Raw genomic sequence first — 15,803 nt, 5'->3', positions numbered from 1 at the left:
GCACATATTGTTGCGAGCAGTTATTTTTATCCATGAAAAACATCAAAACTGCAGAAAAAAAACAGACTGACCGACAAACACTTAGTAAACATCCTAAGAATCAAGACAACGTCCTTTGCAAATAAAAGTAATTTGCGTTCTTCTGGTGACTATTTACTAGGTTACCTCCTGATGTTAAAGATGATAACTAGCTTTTGTATTTCCGACGTTTCGTCAGTCAGCACGACTGACTTTATCAAGGTGGCTAAAACTTTTATTATCAAATGCCTGGTGAACAGTCTCTCTCTGTTTTTACGTCCTTTGCAAATGTTGATAACCTCTTAGCTGGAAAACAATGTCAAAGATCTCATTGACTTTGTATTGTAGAAATAAAGTTTTGTTTCTTTCTATGTCTGTGTTACTTGTTCCTATTTTCAAAGACGAAATTAATGGTTTTTAAGTGTTTCTTTATGTAGGCTACCTATTTTTCTTGAAATTTAATATGTCCTGCGGTCCATTGATTTATTTCAAGTGACAATGCGGCCCACTATAATAAAAGGTTGGACATCCCAGCCCTAGACGAAAAATTCAACAAGCATGCGTTTGAGTTTTTCAAATTGAGAGTTTTCTATGTTGGGCTAACCATGGCCACCTAAAGATACGGCCTGATTTGTCACATTTTGCAGAAATTTCCAGGTTTTTCTAACTTTGGGCAAACGTTTAAATAATTTTTTCTAAAAATTAGATTTTTACGCTTTCTTTATTCTTTTCCCCAGATGACACAATAGGTTTTAACATCCTCACATGTTGAAAAACAAAGAAAATTTGATTTCGAAGATTTTAGTCAGACTGTTAATTTTCAATAACAGTCTGATTTTGCGTTTTTCAATTTACTTTTTCTCATTTGCTATTGCTTCCCCAAGGCAACAAAAAAGTTTTATGTCATTAGGAAACCGCAAAAAGTAAAAACATCTCAAAAAATGTCAGTCAAGCACTAGCTGTAATCAAAATCTGCAAAATGTGACAAATCAGGCCGGATCTCCAGGTGGCCATGGGCTAACTAGCTCGGATAATTCAAAATCCTTACAATCTCTGGAGACTTCTGAACCGACTTTGCATTCCTAACTCAGTTTAACTTAACTTGGTTTTACTTTTGAGCACCAACGCGTAAACAATAGGCTACATGTCAATATACTGCGGAAGTCTAAAAAAATTAGGAATTCTCAATTCAAACAAGATCTGGACTCGAGCTGTAAGTTACTTGCTGTTTATCACACATCCTGATTTCGTGTGAGGTAATCACATGCATTTATTTTTGTCCAGCCCCAGGATATGTATGACAAAAGTACAATCACATGACGTGATAGTGTAAAAAATAAAACCCACTTTTGCACTAGAAGCAGGGTTATACAAAGGTCCAGTTTGACAAGTTGAATATTTTTAGCGGTCTGGTGAATAAGTTATTTCACACGCAACCACGAAAGTTAAACTATCTGTATCAAACCAATTTTTTTAAGTGGGCTAAAATGTAACTCGAATTGGATTTCTGAGAAAGTGTTGAGAGTCTGAGAATCGAAGTCCCCAGAAACTAAGATAATCACAGTAAAAATTGCTTCTTCCCAGTAGAAATCTGTTTAAAGAAGCTTGAAACGTGGCAATGAGGTTATTCTTTCAAAAGATCAAGGTCCACCATCAACACCCAGAAGGTCCGGATTCGGACCGCGGTCCGCCAGTTGAGTAGCCCTGACCTAGGGTGTAGGGTAGGGTATGCAGTAGCCCTGCACTAGAGCTTCTCGAAATAAATCGTTAATTTCGTTTTCATACAAAATCTGTTGCTTTAATTTTGTTTCGAATTAAATTTTTTTCTGAAATTTTTTTTTTCCGAAATTAAATTCGTTTCTAAAAAAGCTTATCACTTTTAATTATCTTCCATTTCTGGTTAGTTACAACGGTTAGCTTTAACTCAACTGTTGCTAAACCGTGTAGTATTATACACATATCAGACTTTCAGAGTCATTCTTTGTAATTGGCTGTCTGCGGATAACAGCCTTCTTTGGAGGCCATTAATTCTAAAACTGAACCTATTAAAAGGAAGTAAGTTCGTTCAGGAAACAACGTATTGCAGTTGAAGCCTGCCTGTAGCATAATTTGAAAGATCTCATAACATTTATAACTCATACGCATATTTGGCACATAGTTTTTTGTTTCTAACGCCCACTATATTAGTAGCTTATAGCCTACAGCACGAGTACAGAACAGACAGTGTTGTACGCGTCAATGAAATAAATTGGTTTTGTCAGTTAGCGCGAATTGTCTAATTACTTTACGGCGTAAAGTAATTAGACAGCTCTTAAAGAAATTGACGGCGTCAGCGTCAGCGCTAATTTTGACAGGGTCTCACAAAACGGAAGTATTCGACATCTAACGAGTTTGGTTTTTGAGACTGTTTCGAGCTGCGAAAGACGATTTCGTCTTTTCTCGACTCAGATTAACCCAGGATACGATAAACAAACTTGAAACTGCATGATTGGATAGACCAGTAGTTCTCAAACTGTGCGTCGCGACGCCCTGGTGCGTCGTTTCACTTTTCCAAGGGCGTCGCAAAATAGTTCCGTTTCTTGGCTGAACTCAGTTTAAGATTATAAAAATGAGGTTAACCCTTTGAGGACCGCTGGAACACATGTGTCCAATGCACTTAGCCGATTAGCCTACACCGCAATTAACTAAAAAAATTTGCCACTATGCTGATAGCCGTGGCGATAGCTGATACTATGCGATGCGATAGCTGATAGCCGATAGCCGTAGCCGTCGGCAGCCGTGGCCGAGTGGTTAGCGCGTTGGGCTCGCAGTCGAGAGCCTGCATGTTCGACTCCAGCCACCCGCACTTGCTGTTGTTTCTCTGGGCAAGAAACTTTACGATAATTGCCTCTACCTAGTGATCGATTTCGAGTAATGGGTAGTACCAAATTTAAGTCATAAGTTAAGTAGACAACCGGAAACAGACATTGCCGTCGGCTGCAGCGTGGGTCAGGTGTATGTCGGAAGGCGTACACCGATGCATAGCGCTCAAGTCCGCTTTCCCGCAATGCAGGATAAAGATAAACAAACAAACAAACAAACCCTAACGTAGTATTGGATGTCTATCCTTCAAAAAAAAGTTGGAAACTCTGAATCATTTTCCTTGGTGTTATTTCAGTTTGAAAATAGTGAAGAGTTGAGGTTGCAAGTGCGTTTTCTTCTCTTCAAATTTGCGAAGCATATTTATTTACATTTGCCCAAGCTCGAGTCGAAATTTTCAAAATACTTCCCGGAAAATTTTTCAAACTACGAATGGACTCGTGATCCTTTCATAGTAGGAAATCTTTGGATTCAATGAATGACGATTATCCAGGTTTGGTGAAAGAAAGCACTGCGAATTATTATCCCATTCGCTACGTCGTATTTATGTAAAGCAAAATTTTCTGCCTTGGCGGTGATCAAACCAAATATCGTTCACGAATAAATACTAAACAGTGAAAGAGAAATGCGGGTGGCAAGTTCAAAAATTCTCTCAAGATTCAATGAACTTTGTGAAAATAAACAAGCCCACGCGTCACATTAAATAATATGCATTGCTTTTTGTTGTATCAATAAACAAAACTTTAATCATAAGTTTCTTCATTCACTTTTATTTGCTGGTGCGTCGCAAGTCCAGAAAACTTTTCCAGAGGCGTCGCAACAAAAAAAAGTTTGAGAACTACTGGGATAGACGAACAGCTGCCACAGAAAAAGATAAAGTCAAAACGTCAAACAAAATTTAACTCTCATTGTGAAACGAGATGTACCACGCAAACGAAAAATGACGCAAAGCGCGTGACGCAAATCGGCAAAATAGTTGACCGCGCTATCACTTCCGTCAACTAAAAAATAAACTGACGGCGCTAGCCTCAGCGTCAACAAAAAGTTGACGCCGTCATTTGACGGCGTCAATGTACAACACTGAAAACAGGGCATGAGAAAAAAATAATGTAATCGTTGGCCTACGCGCACTGACAAAACTGTGTGCTGTGTAGCGCACTGCGTGTGGTTATGGCTACGTAAGCTAAATCAATGTTTTTCATTTCCAAGATACATTTCTTACTGTTGTCGTCGTAGCCTACGTATGCGACCTTGGATAAACTAGACAGGATGCACTGATGCAGAGCTCGTAAATCTTGCAAGTGTTCCATTTCTTGTTTTCTTATCAATAGTTTGAATTCCAATCTCTTAAATGATGTCTGAAACTGTATCCAGTATTGTTTAAAAATCGTCCGGAAGTGTCGCGATAACACTATTTTAATTGATGACGTTAACAATGTTTCCTGGAAAATGACTTTCCCATACAGGTTGGTTCTTTAAATAGAAGGAGAGGGGGGTTAATTCAATTTCAATTTTAGCTTTGATTTTAGGATACAACAGCATATTCTAAGACCTCTGATAAAAGTGTTTTGAAATTTTTATCAAATAACTATCTCCAACTTCACACAAACTATTTACATTTATGGCATTATTTTGCGCATGCGCAGATTCATGCGCACAAATTGTAATGACAAGTTCATCGTATTTTACCGCAAAATCTAGACCAGCACAATGTTTGAGGCAGTCTTGCAACATTTTTGACGTGTTTTGTAATATTGTGCAGTAGCAAATAATATTTGAACTTTAAATGCCATAACTGCAGTAGAAAACTTTCATAACAATGGACAGAAATTGTAAAAAAATTTACCAGAGGTCTTAAAATATGCTGTTGTATCTTAAAATCAGGACTGAAGTTGGATTTAAAAACGAAATCTAATTAACCTTCCCACACCACTTTAAACAACTAAACAATGTGATTTTTTGCGCATTAGCCTACTATTTTACAACAATATGGCTTTATGTTCCGCTATATGCGAGCCAAGGATAAGTTAATCACAATCAATATTGTGTCATAAACGTCACAAGAGAGTCACACATATGTTACAGTACATGCTCTATTTATTGTCCTTGCAACGAGTGACTCAAAAGGAAGGAAAACTGCAACCCAACAAGAGACAATATTATCTGCAACCCAAACACGTTTAAAATGCTCAGTTGACAAACAACAGTAGAAATTGCAATTGAAAGCTAGCTTAGGAAGCACTTTACAAGAGTTTAAATTTAGAAGCAAGAGAACGGTTTCTAAACTCAAATAACCATTAACAATAGTCATGGTATTTTCTGGTCCTCTTGTGGTTTGTGAGGCTTAGGGATCAGCTCAGTTGTTTCTATTTCTGACCATCACAGCAAAAACAATGCACGTTAACACAGTAAAGGTCGAGAAAAAGGTAGAAGCGACAAAACGCGAACGTTAAAACGTGCTTGTGACCGAAGTAAGTTATTAGGATTTGGCAGGGTCGCAACACCTTGAGAAAAATTTAAGATAGACAGAGAAATAAAAGAAAATGTTACAAACAAAATATAAAAAAACAGCCCATAATATTATAGCTTTAGTTCGAATTTTCAAGAACTGCATAAATAAACATTTGCTATGAAGGTCGGCCATGTTGCGTTATCAAGAGTGCTGATGGTCGTGAGGGGAACACATCTTGATGCGTTTAGCTCATAGCAAAGAAGAGCAAGGCAGGCAAAGAAAACCCCACAAAGAAATCTTACCACGAGCAAAGCAATTTTAAGCGCAACGCACCACGCCTTGCACGACTCACAAAATAGTTACAACTTGATCACGGCCACTTTGGCTTGTCTCCACATTTTGGGGTTTTGGATTGGTATAAGCAGGAAGTGAGGAATTTGTGCAGGCAAAACTTCATAACGGTGCTACAAGACATTGAAAATCATGCAAAAATAACATCAACAGTCGAAAACGAAATGCGATACCAGTGCTGTATTCGTAAAAAAAGCACAGGGCATACTGCCAGATTTGCCAAAATGATAAATAATACACAATTTGCAAAATACTAATCTTTATTCTACCATAACATGAATTATCAACATCAAAATTGAACGAAAGGTACAAAATTGTTTATTCTTCCATCATTCCATCAATACATTCCAAACAACCTGCCGAGAGGAATCTACATCTTTATCCTTTTCACAAATTTGGGATCTAGAAGTTGTCAAGAATCAGTAAAGATAGCATAGGTACTTTCTTTGGAAAACCAGAAGGTAGCCTATACTATATAGTTGGTCGAAAAAGCAGAGAGTATATTGCGTCTGCGTATACCGCCGTATACCCTCGAATACAGCACTGTGCGATACCAAGATTACGTTAGCCTACAATGCAAAAGCATAGATATTGTTACTGCAAATGGTAAAACGACTTGAAGCATTCGAAATGTGGATTTATGGAATGCTTAGAAGTTTATGGAAGGAAAAAATCACCAACAAAAATGTAACCTACTGTTCAAAGTGCGCACCAATATGGAAATTCTAAAGACAATTGAGACAAGACAACTGAAACGTTTTGGTCACATGATTAGCAATAATTCTATTCAAAGATAACTAACCTAAACTAGGCTACTGCTGTAGAAGAAAATATAAATGGAAAACGAGACAGCCGCAGGCCACCAAGAATTTGTATTAATGATATTAAAGACTGGATAGGATTTCACTACAATACTGTAAATAAAATATCTCAAAACAGAAAAGTGGGCCTTTCATTGCTTCCAATCCTGGACGAGAGGAAAGACTCTGTTGATGACTATGCACTGGCGCCGAGTCCCGGGCGGGCGGGCGGGCCGCGCCCGCCGGACATTTCAGGAATTAAAAAAAAAAATTTAATGCAATTTTAAATCCCAAAATTTCTGTAACCATCTGCCACCTTCTAATACTAGCCTACTTACCTAATTCGCAGGGTTTTTGTCGCCATATGATAGGCCCTACTAATTAAGCGATTAGTTTTCGTCAATTATTGCCATTGTTACATTCATGCAACGTTAAACAACGTTGATTCGTTGTTAAACAAGCAAAAGTGTCCGGCCGCGCCGTTTGTCTCCACTCTGCCACTCGTAGCCCAGTGCTATAAATCAAGTAAATTGCGCAAACCTGCGAGGAACTTCATTCGCGGCAAAAGTCTGACCGCAATTTCCACTGCTTTTACATCGTTTTAACATCGCCAGATGTTAAATCGGTGTAAAAATTGTAGCATTGTTCTTCAAAGGAGTAATTTTCTCTCAAACGACGTTATCAATTAACTCTGCTGCCAAAATGCTCTATTTTGTCATCTCGATCATCACAGTTGCGTCTGTTACGTCACTGATATTAAACTGTGCACACTAGAGATGTAAAAAAACGGTTTTTTTTGTTTTTAAAAAAAACGAGCTCGTTTTTTTTGTTTTTTATCGTTTTTTTTGTTTTTTATTCGTTTTTTTTGTTTTTTTTGTTTTTTTTACCTATTTTTTTATTAAATGTCACAATATGCAGCAATTAGGGTAAACTCATTGCAATAGCGTCTCTTTCAACAAAAAAATAGTCTCATAACTCGTATAACATCTTTCAAATGAGACAATATGTCTCTCAAGTCTCAACACACGAGCCATAAAGGTTTCTCATCGTCTCAAATAGTAACACAGTGTCCTATGGTTGGCACATCTCAAGTATTGTCAGTAATTTGGTTCAGCCAGTTGTTAAATGCAGTACCACACTCGTGTACAGTTTCGAAGCCACCTGGGATTTTGGTTAATGGGCATGTTACGTTAGGACCAGGTGGTCAGGGTCCTGTTTCTCTACTTCACAAAGGCACTTTTCACCAGCACACCATTACCAGTACAACGTCAAGAGATTGTTCCAGTTGATGTGCATTTGGTGCAAACGTGATGAAAATCACACAAGCGGTTCTCGAATTATAAGTGAAATAACCTTAGCCACTAAGTGGCTTTATAGATAAGGAGCAATAGAAAAACGGCCATATCTCAAGAACCGCTCAACATATTTACATAAGTTTTAGCTCTACCCATGTTTTATGGGGTGGGCTATCTGTTTATGAATATTAAAACAAGTTTTGGCTACTACTTTTTGAGCTAAAAAGAAATTAACCTCTTGTTGTTACGCACCAATAAAACCATGGTGCGTAAATTAAAATAAAATAATTGGGTTGAAGAAAGATTGATGACAAGTTTGGCAAAAGCAGTGTAGTGCTAAAGTCCCAACTTTTAGCCCAAATCACATTTAAATGTAGTGAAAGATGGAAACGTTTTGATGTTTTTTTATTTTCCCTGAAGAGATTCAATAATCCTTTGTGACGTCATAGTCATGTTTGTTTTCCCTTAATCACACCATTGTGCTGTCATAGACATGTTTAAAAGAAGTATGGTTATTGGTTGCACTTAATCCATCCAATTTGAACTAGTTTGCAGAACTTTGAGACTTTAGCATTTTTTTTGTTTTTGCCTAACTTTTCGTCAATCTTTCCTCTGCCCAATAAAAAAAATTAAAGTTTGCATCATGGTTTTATTGGTGCGTAACGACAAGAGGTCAATTTCTTTTTATCTCAAAAAACAGTAGGCCTAGTTCTCAAATAAAATAAGTTTTCATCTTTGATGTTTGTTTTGTATCTTTATCCTGCATTGTGGGAATATGGGTAAAACTTTATTCTTGTCAGGAAAAGCATTATAAAGCATTTATTCACTATGTGAACACTGAGCACTGAGCAGCGCTGAAAAACTCCACTTTAAAGGAAAAATGTCTTCATTCAAGGTTGGTAGAATGGTAGTTACTAGCAATAGTCAACATGGGTGGTGGGCATTTGAAAGGAACATTAACCTAAACCTTTTCTGACAAATGCACTAACTTTTAACAGCTAAAAATATCAGTGATAAGGTCTCTTGCATTATATGTCCCAAATAATCTGCAAGAAGCATCAATGACGAAGTGTCCAATCCAAGATCTTACAACACACGAAAAGAATACTTCTGTTTCAACATTTATAAAGCATATACATCGTTGGCAAGCTATCAGTTACAAAACATGTTTAAACAAGCTATTGGCAATAGCTTGCATTAGTAAATTACCACGTCCACAAACAAGGTAAATGTGTGTACTGAATACTGCCACCTTGTTTTGTCAAAATTTCGTCAACCCATTGAGTGTGTACAAGAATAACCAGTACCACAGTATACTAACATCCAGAGATGGGCGTGATCTTGATCTTGAAGATCACTTTTTTTTTGGTGATCTTGATCTTGATCTAAGATCACTTTTTTTGTGTGATCTTGATCTTGAAGAACAATAAGATCAAGATCACTTTAAAAAAAAAGTTTACTTCTTAGATAGAGGCATTTTTTTAAAACTTGTACTGTACAAAGTAGTTAGTGGCGACTACTAACATTAAGCCACTGCTAATCTGGTATGTGTCGAACAAAAGACGATTTAAAATCTCCATCTAATCTGGTCAGTGTTGCCATTTCAAAATTGAAAAAGTTTTCGGTGTTGGTCATAATAAATAAGTCAACTTCCGTGTACTTTATGTTGACGTATAATAAAAAATGATTTAACTTTGTTCACAATTTCCATGTGTAAATTTTAAAGAAATGTTTGCTTTCTTTGACCCAATTTTAGATGTTTCAAAAGTGTAGAATGGCGGTGTTAAAAAATCTGGACTCTAGCCGACTTTGGTCATGTAAAGTAGTTTATTGCAGCAAATCAACCAGACCAAGACTTGTTTACGGTCTGAGTATGGAGCGGTTTGTTTGACCGCAAACCTCTGGAACTTTTTTGATAGCAGACAACAGTATCAAGGTTGCCAGATGGGTAAATGGTGCAATAAACATAGACATAACACAGTGAAAGTTAAAATAACTTAGTAACACGAAAAAAAACTCCAACATAAACCAGACAAAAATTTGGTAAAAAATGATGCAGTTAAACTTTATTATTATTTATTTATTATAAATAAAAAGCATAAAACTAATTGCTTTTTCAGTAGGCTACTATTGTAATTAACCTCGGCCTTGGGTGTGATGTTGCGATTCTACGCAAACTACGTCAACAATTGATAGGCCTAATAGCAACAGTCACTAACTCATTACAATTCTTAGGCCAGCGATCGAGTAGTTAAAAGTAAAAGTTAGCAATACCAACTATATACCTTTACCCGGGTTGCTTATATACAGTATAGTAACTATTTTTTGCAACATCATTGACCAAAAACTTCATTTTTTTTCAAGTACACAAAAAGTGATCTTGAAAGTGATCTTGATCTTCAAGATCACTTAGTTTGGTGATCTTGATCTTGATCTTCAAGATCACCTATTCTTGGTGATCTTGATCTTCAAGATCACCAATACTGGTGATCTTGCCCATCTCTGCTAACATCATAGGCTAACTTCCATAAAAGGAAAAAGAAATTAACTCATCTACATTATGTCATGTATCAAATTTCATTAATTCAATGTTTGTCAGGTCTACTGCCACAAACATGCAAGAGAATGAAGAAGAAAGCGAAACAACATAGGTCCTCATAGGACTATGCAAGAACATATGCTGCCAAACACAAACACTTAGGAATTTCAGCACACCAATAAAACTATTTTTAGTAATTTAATGTTTTTCAAGAGCACTATAATGAAACTAAGCTGTAAATTGCAAAAAAATTGCAACTTTTCCAGAAAAATATGAAAAAAAACAAAAAAAACAAAAAAAACCTAAAAACGAGTGTTTTTTTTGGCTCAAGTTTTTTTTGAAAAAAAACACGTTTTTTTTAAAAAAAAACGGTTCGTTTTTTTTGCATTTACATCTCTAGTGCACACCTGTTGGTTTGGCGTGATGAAACCGTTGGTTGTCATTAGTTGCAATTCAGCTCCTTCGTTATATAACTGTTCTGATTGTAGATTCAATGTAAGCTCGGTTCAATAGCGCAGTTTATCGCTAGATGGCTTCTCGGGAGCTGAATTGTCGTAAAATCGCTTCTGGGTTGCATTACAGAATCTAGTTTCTTATCTGTGCGCCCGCTAGGAGCGACTTATCGTATGAACCCACCGATGTATTGTGCGTGTGTTATCGTGTTGTATCAACAATCATCATCAACAGTATCATAGCCGATGCGGCCTTTGATGAACTAGATGCTCAGTTCGTAAATTTTTCCAGTGTTCCCTTTGTCGCGCAGTGTCCCAAAGTGTTCTTGGTTGGCTGATTGATGTATTGAAATTGGATATAAATGTTGTTCTTTGTCTGCCACGAGCACGTTTCCCGAGAAGGCGGCCGCTTAGACAGAGATTTTCGAAATCTTCCTTTCTGATAATGTGACCGAGAAATTTGAGTTGCCTTTGAGTTATGTTGTTCAATAGTTCCTTATCTTGATGTACTTGGTTCAAAACTTCTGCATTTGTGATGTGATCAGTATATGAAATCCTGAGCATTCTTCTGTAAAACCACATTTCTGCTGCTTCAATGTTACGCCTAGTTTCTGTGTTGAAAGTCCATGTTTCACAACCATACTGGAGAACAGACCACACTAACACTTTGAGAAGTCGCACCTTCAGAAGAATAGAAAGCTTGCGATCCAATAGAATAGGTCGTAGTCTATTAAAAGCGTCTTTAGCTAGGCCTATTCTTCTTCGTATCTCTTTCTTACATCGTGCGTCCGCTGTTAAGAGAGAACCAAGATAGTTGAAAGAAGACACCTGTTCAATTGTGTTGCCTCCCTGGTGAAGTACAAAGTGGGGTTCAGGACTTTGTTTGGAGATAGTCATGCATTTTGTTTTTTTGTCATTAATTTCAATTCCATATTTTGCACTGATGTCTGAAGTTTTGTTAATTAGTGTTTGTAAACCATCCGGGGATGTCGCTATGAGCACAGTGTCATCAGCATAGCGAATATTGTTTAATGAGATGCCGTTCACTAAAACTCCCTCATCAATACCTTCTATTTCTCTGAGAATCATTTCACTATACAAGTTAAACAGATCTGGTGACATCACACAGCCTTGTCTGACCCCACGTTGAATTTCAAAATATCTAGACAGACCTTCAGGTAGGCGAACTGCAGCTTGTTGTTGGTAATACACATTCTTAATTATGCGCAGGTCCTTGTGATCAACGTTAATGTTGTTCAGCATCTCAAAAAGCTGTTCGTGACGAACTTTATCGAAGGCTTTTTTAAAATCTACAAATGCTAGATATAGGTCTTGCTGGACTTCGATTGCTCTTTCACCAAGCATTCTCATCGTGAAGATTGCGTTGGTTGTTCCCCTGTCTTTCATGAAGCCAAATTGATTGCCCCCTATTTCTGGAAGCAATTGCCTTCTTAAGCGTTGGAGGATGATCTTTAGCAGCAATTTCACAGTGTGTGAGATCAGACTAATAGTGCGATGTTTGTCGCAATCAAGTGTTCCTGGAACTTTGGGTAGTGCAATGAATACTGATTTCAACATGTCCTCAGGAATCACACCACTTTCATATATTCTGTCTGAGAGCTTCCATATGATGTCTATTCCTTCTTCGTCTAGAGCTTTAAGCATTTCCACACAGATTTCATCTGGCCCAGCTGCTTTTCCTGTTTTCATTTGATGCAGAGCCCACATAACTTCGGCTTTCAAGATCGGTGGACCTGTCACATCTCGAGATGCATCTTCAGTAAGCTTGCTTCTGCTTGCATCCCGAAAGAGGTCCTGTATATATTCCTCCCATCTCTGAGTTACATCTTTTGGGTCATGAAGGATGTCTCCATTTGCCGCTCTGATACACTTCGATGTTGGTGCTGATTTTTTGCCTACAAGCTCGTTTATCTTTTTGAACATGTGTTTCCCATCAAGTCGAAGTTTCTCAATTTCTAGACATTTTTCTTCAAGCCATTTTTCTTTAGCTTTATGACATTCTTTTTTAATTTCAAGGTTTACTAAACGATATTGTATTGGATCCTGTTTCAATTTACGACGTTTGTCCATTAAATTCCTTATTTCAGAATTGAACCAATAAGTTGAAGTTTTCTTGCTCTGGTCCATCTTAGGAATATTAGTGTATGCGGCTTCCTTGATAACGGTTGAATATACATTCCAGTAAGTTTCGGGGTCTTGCGGCAAAGTATCTGGCAAGTTTTTCAGGACATCATGTTTGAAGTTTGCACAAACATCTAAATCACCGAGAGACTGTAGGTTAAACTTTAGGTTTGGTTTTGGTTTTTGAATGCACTTGAAAAACAGTTGAAATCTTGCAACGACTGGATTGTGGTCCGAGTCAATATCTGCTCCTGGGTATGCATGGCAATCTTTAACAGCATTCCTGTATCGAGTATTCATCAAAATGTAATCTATTTGATTTCTTGCTCTGTCTCCTGGGCTTGTCCAGGTGTACCTTCTTCTTCGATGTACGTTAAACCAAGTGTTAGTAATTGTCAGGTTTTTGTCCCTACACCAGTCAACCAGCCTGTCACCTCTCTCATTTCGTTCACCAAGGCCAAACTGACCAACAATTTTACCTTCCTCCATACATCCAACTTTGGCATTAAAATCTCCCATAACCATTGTAACTTCATTTGGTTTGCAAGTTTTGTAGAGATCATTCAAGGACTCATAGAACTTATTGATTTCATGTTCGTCCGAGTCAGCTGTGGGAGCATATACAACTATAATGTTTACGTTGAAAGGACTTGATTTGAGTTTCACCATTAGCATTCGTTCATTCTTTGGCCAGAAGGAGAGCACTGACTTTGCTAATTGCTCAGACAGTATTAGAGCTACTCCATGTTGATGTTTTAAGCCGGCTGAATAGAAAATCCTTTTTTTATTTTTAGTAAATTCTCCCGAATTAGTCCATCTAATTTCACATAGACCCAAGCAATCAAGTTTCATTCGGTCTAGCTCTACCAACACGTTATCTAACTTTCCTGCTTGATGGAGTGTTCTAACATTCCATGTTCCAATTCTAGATATCTTTTTCCTAAAGTTTCTTGCATTGTTTGAGTTGGCATAAGAATCTAGTATCAACAATAGCAATGTAATTATGGAACTAGTACAGTATTGCAGTTTTCGTCCCGCAACCCGCACATACCAATCACAAAAAATATGCGGAACTGAATTACCAGGACCAGACGTTGTTGCGTACCAATTATATTTATTACTTGTTTCCAAATCGTGTTAGAGGAGACATAGACTTAAATGTAAAACTAGGCTAGCCCAACAACCTAGCAAAATCGCCCTTTTGAAAAACGCACAAAATAACCTTTATGAAAGTTTATGACGTGACAGTATGTGTTCGCCCGCCCAGCTATTTTGAAAACTCGGCGCCTATGTGACTATGGTGAGGTTTGTCGACGAGAGACGAAAGTTTGGCCGTGTAACCCGGATATTCATATTTGGCCCAGCAGTATAAAAGGTTGCACAGTGCACACCCCTGCGCTATACAACTAAACAATGCGATTTTTTACATCCTAACTAGTTTACAACAATATGGTTTTGTATTTTGCCATATGCGAGCCAAGCATAAGTTAATCACAATCAATATTGTGTCATCATGAACGTCACAAGAGAGTGACACGAATGTTACACGCGCTATTTATTGTCCTTACAACGAGTGACTCACAAGGAAGGAAAGCTGCAACCCAACAAGAGATAATATCATCTGCAACCCAAACGCGTTTAAAACGCTCAGTTAACAAACAACAGTAGAAATTGCAATTGAAAGCTAGCTTAGTAGGCACTTGCATGAGTTTAAATTTAGAAGCAGGAGAACGGTTTCTGAACTCGAATAACAGCAAATCTATTTGGGTTTTGACTTAGATTTTGGGATAAAAGTGTCACGTTGGTACTCTACTCTCAAACTGTACGAGAGTGGCGACACTCGACAGGTTATGTTGCTGTTACCTGGTGAAAGGTTTGTTTACGCAAGTCCTGTTGCGCTTGAAGATCTGCACTCTGCAGTGGTTTGTGACCAGTAATTTTCTTAAATGAGCGTTAATATGAATAAGGTTGCGTTTGCAAAGTTGCAGATGAATTACAAACTTAATGAATTGTTAGAAGTAATCTCAAAGTATCATAGAGCACAAATACATTAAAAACTTAAATTAAACAGTTTTTCTTCGCTTTTGCGCTTTTCCATTGATCACACACTTTTCATTTCACTGTCGTCACCTGTTAATTATTTCTGATGCTTTAGTGCAGCAAGGGGTCCGCAAAACGTTTTCAGGGGGTTCGTAAGAGTTTCCGAATTTGCAGCATGATTGTTAAATTACGACATTTAAAATTGTTTGTTATTTATGTGTGTATTTACAGTGATTCGCAAACTGTGGGTCGTGACTCCCTGCTACGTCTTTTGAAATTTCAAAGGACATTGCACAAAGGTCCGGTTTTTTAACTAAAAAAATAATAACAGAGTTAAATATTTTTTATAAAACTATCGCCTATGTATGATCAAACGGATTGTTTTGAGACAACTGATTGTTGATCAATACTGAATTTAGAGATGCAATTGCAAACGTTAGTTAGAATTCAAGTAGCACTATAGAAAAAAACTGCATTGAAACAAATTGCGAACGTTTTCGACAACACATGATGTCCTCTTCACGAATAACATACAGAAATTCTGCCTATATCTAAACAAAGCACAATGTTTAATATTAAATTTATCAAGAGGAAATAAAAAAAAACTGCACAGTGCTTCTGACTAGCTCCATACTCAACAAAAAACAGAAGAATTTCAAAAATCACTGCATTAAACGGCGTTACACAGATCATAACATGTACTTGTCACAATCAATGTGCAAGGTCTTGCAACGGGCTGCTTGTATCTCGATCGAGCGCGCTGTTTTGATTGTAAAATTCTTATGCTATAGATTATAATCGGTCAGTATCCTGAAGTAACCTCTGATTACAAAATCTGTATTATGTAACGTGCAT

The sequence above is a fragment of the Aplidium turbinatum genome, chromosome 14 (genome assembly GCF_918807975.1).
Source record: "Aplidium turbinatum chromosome 14, kaAplTurb1.1, whole genome shotgun sequence".
NCBI lineage: Eukaryota > Metazoa > Chordata > Ascidiacea > Aplousobranchia > Polyclinidae > Aplidium > Aplidium turbinatum.
Note: the sequence above shows the minus strand (reverse complement) of the source record.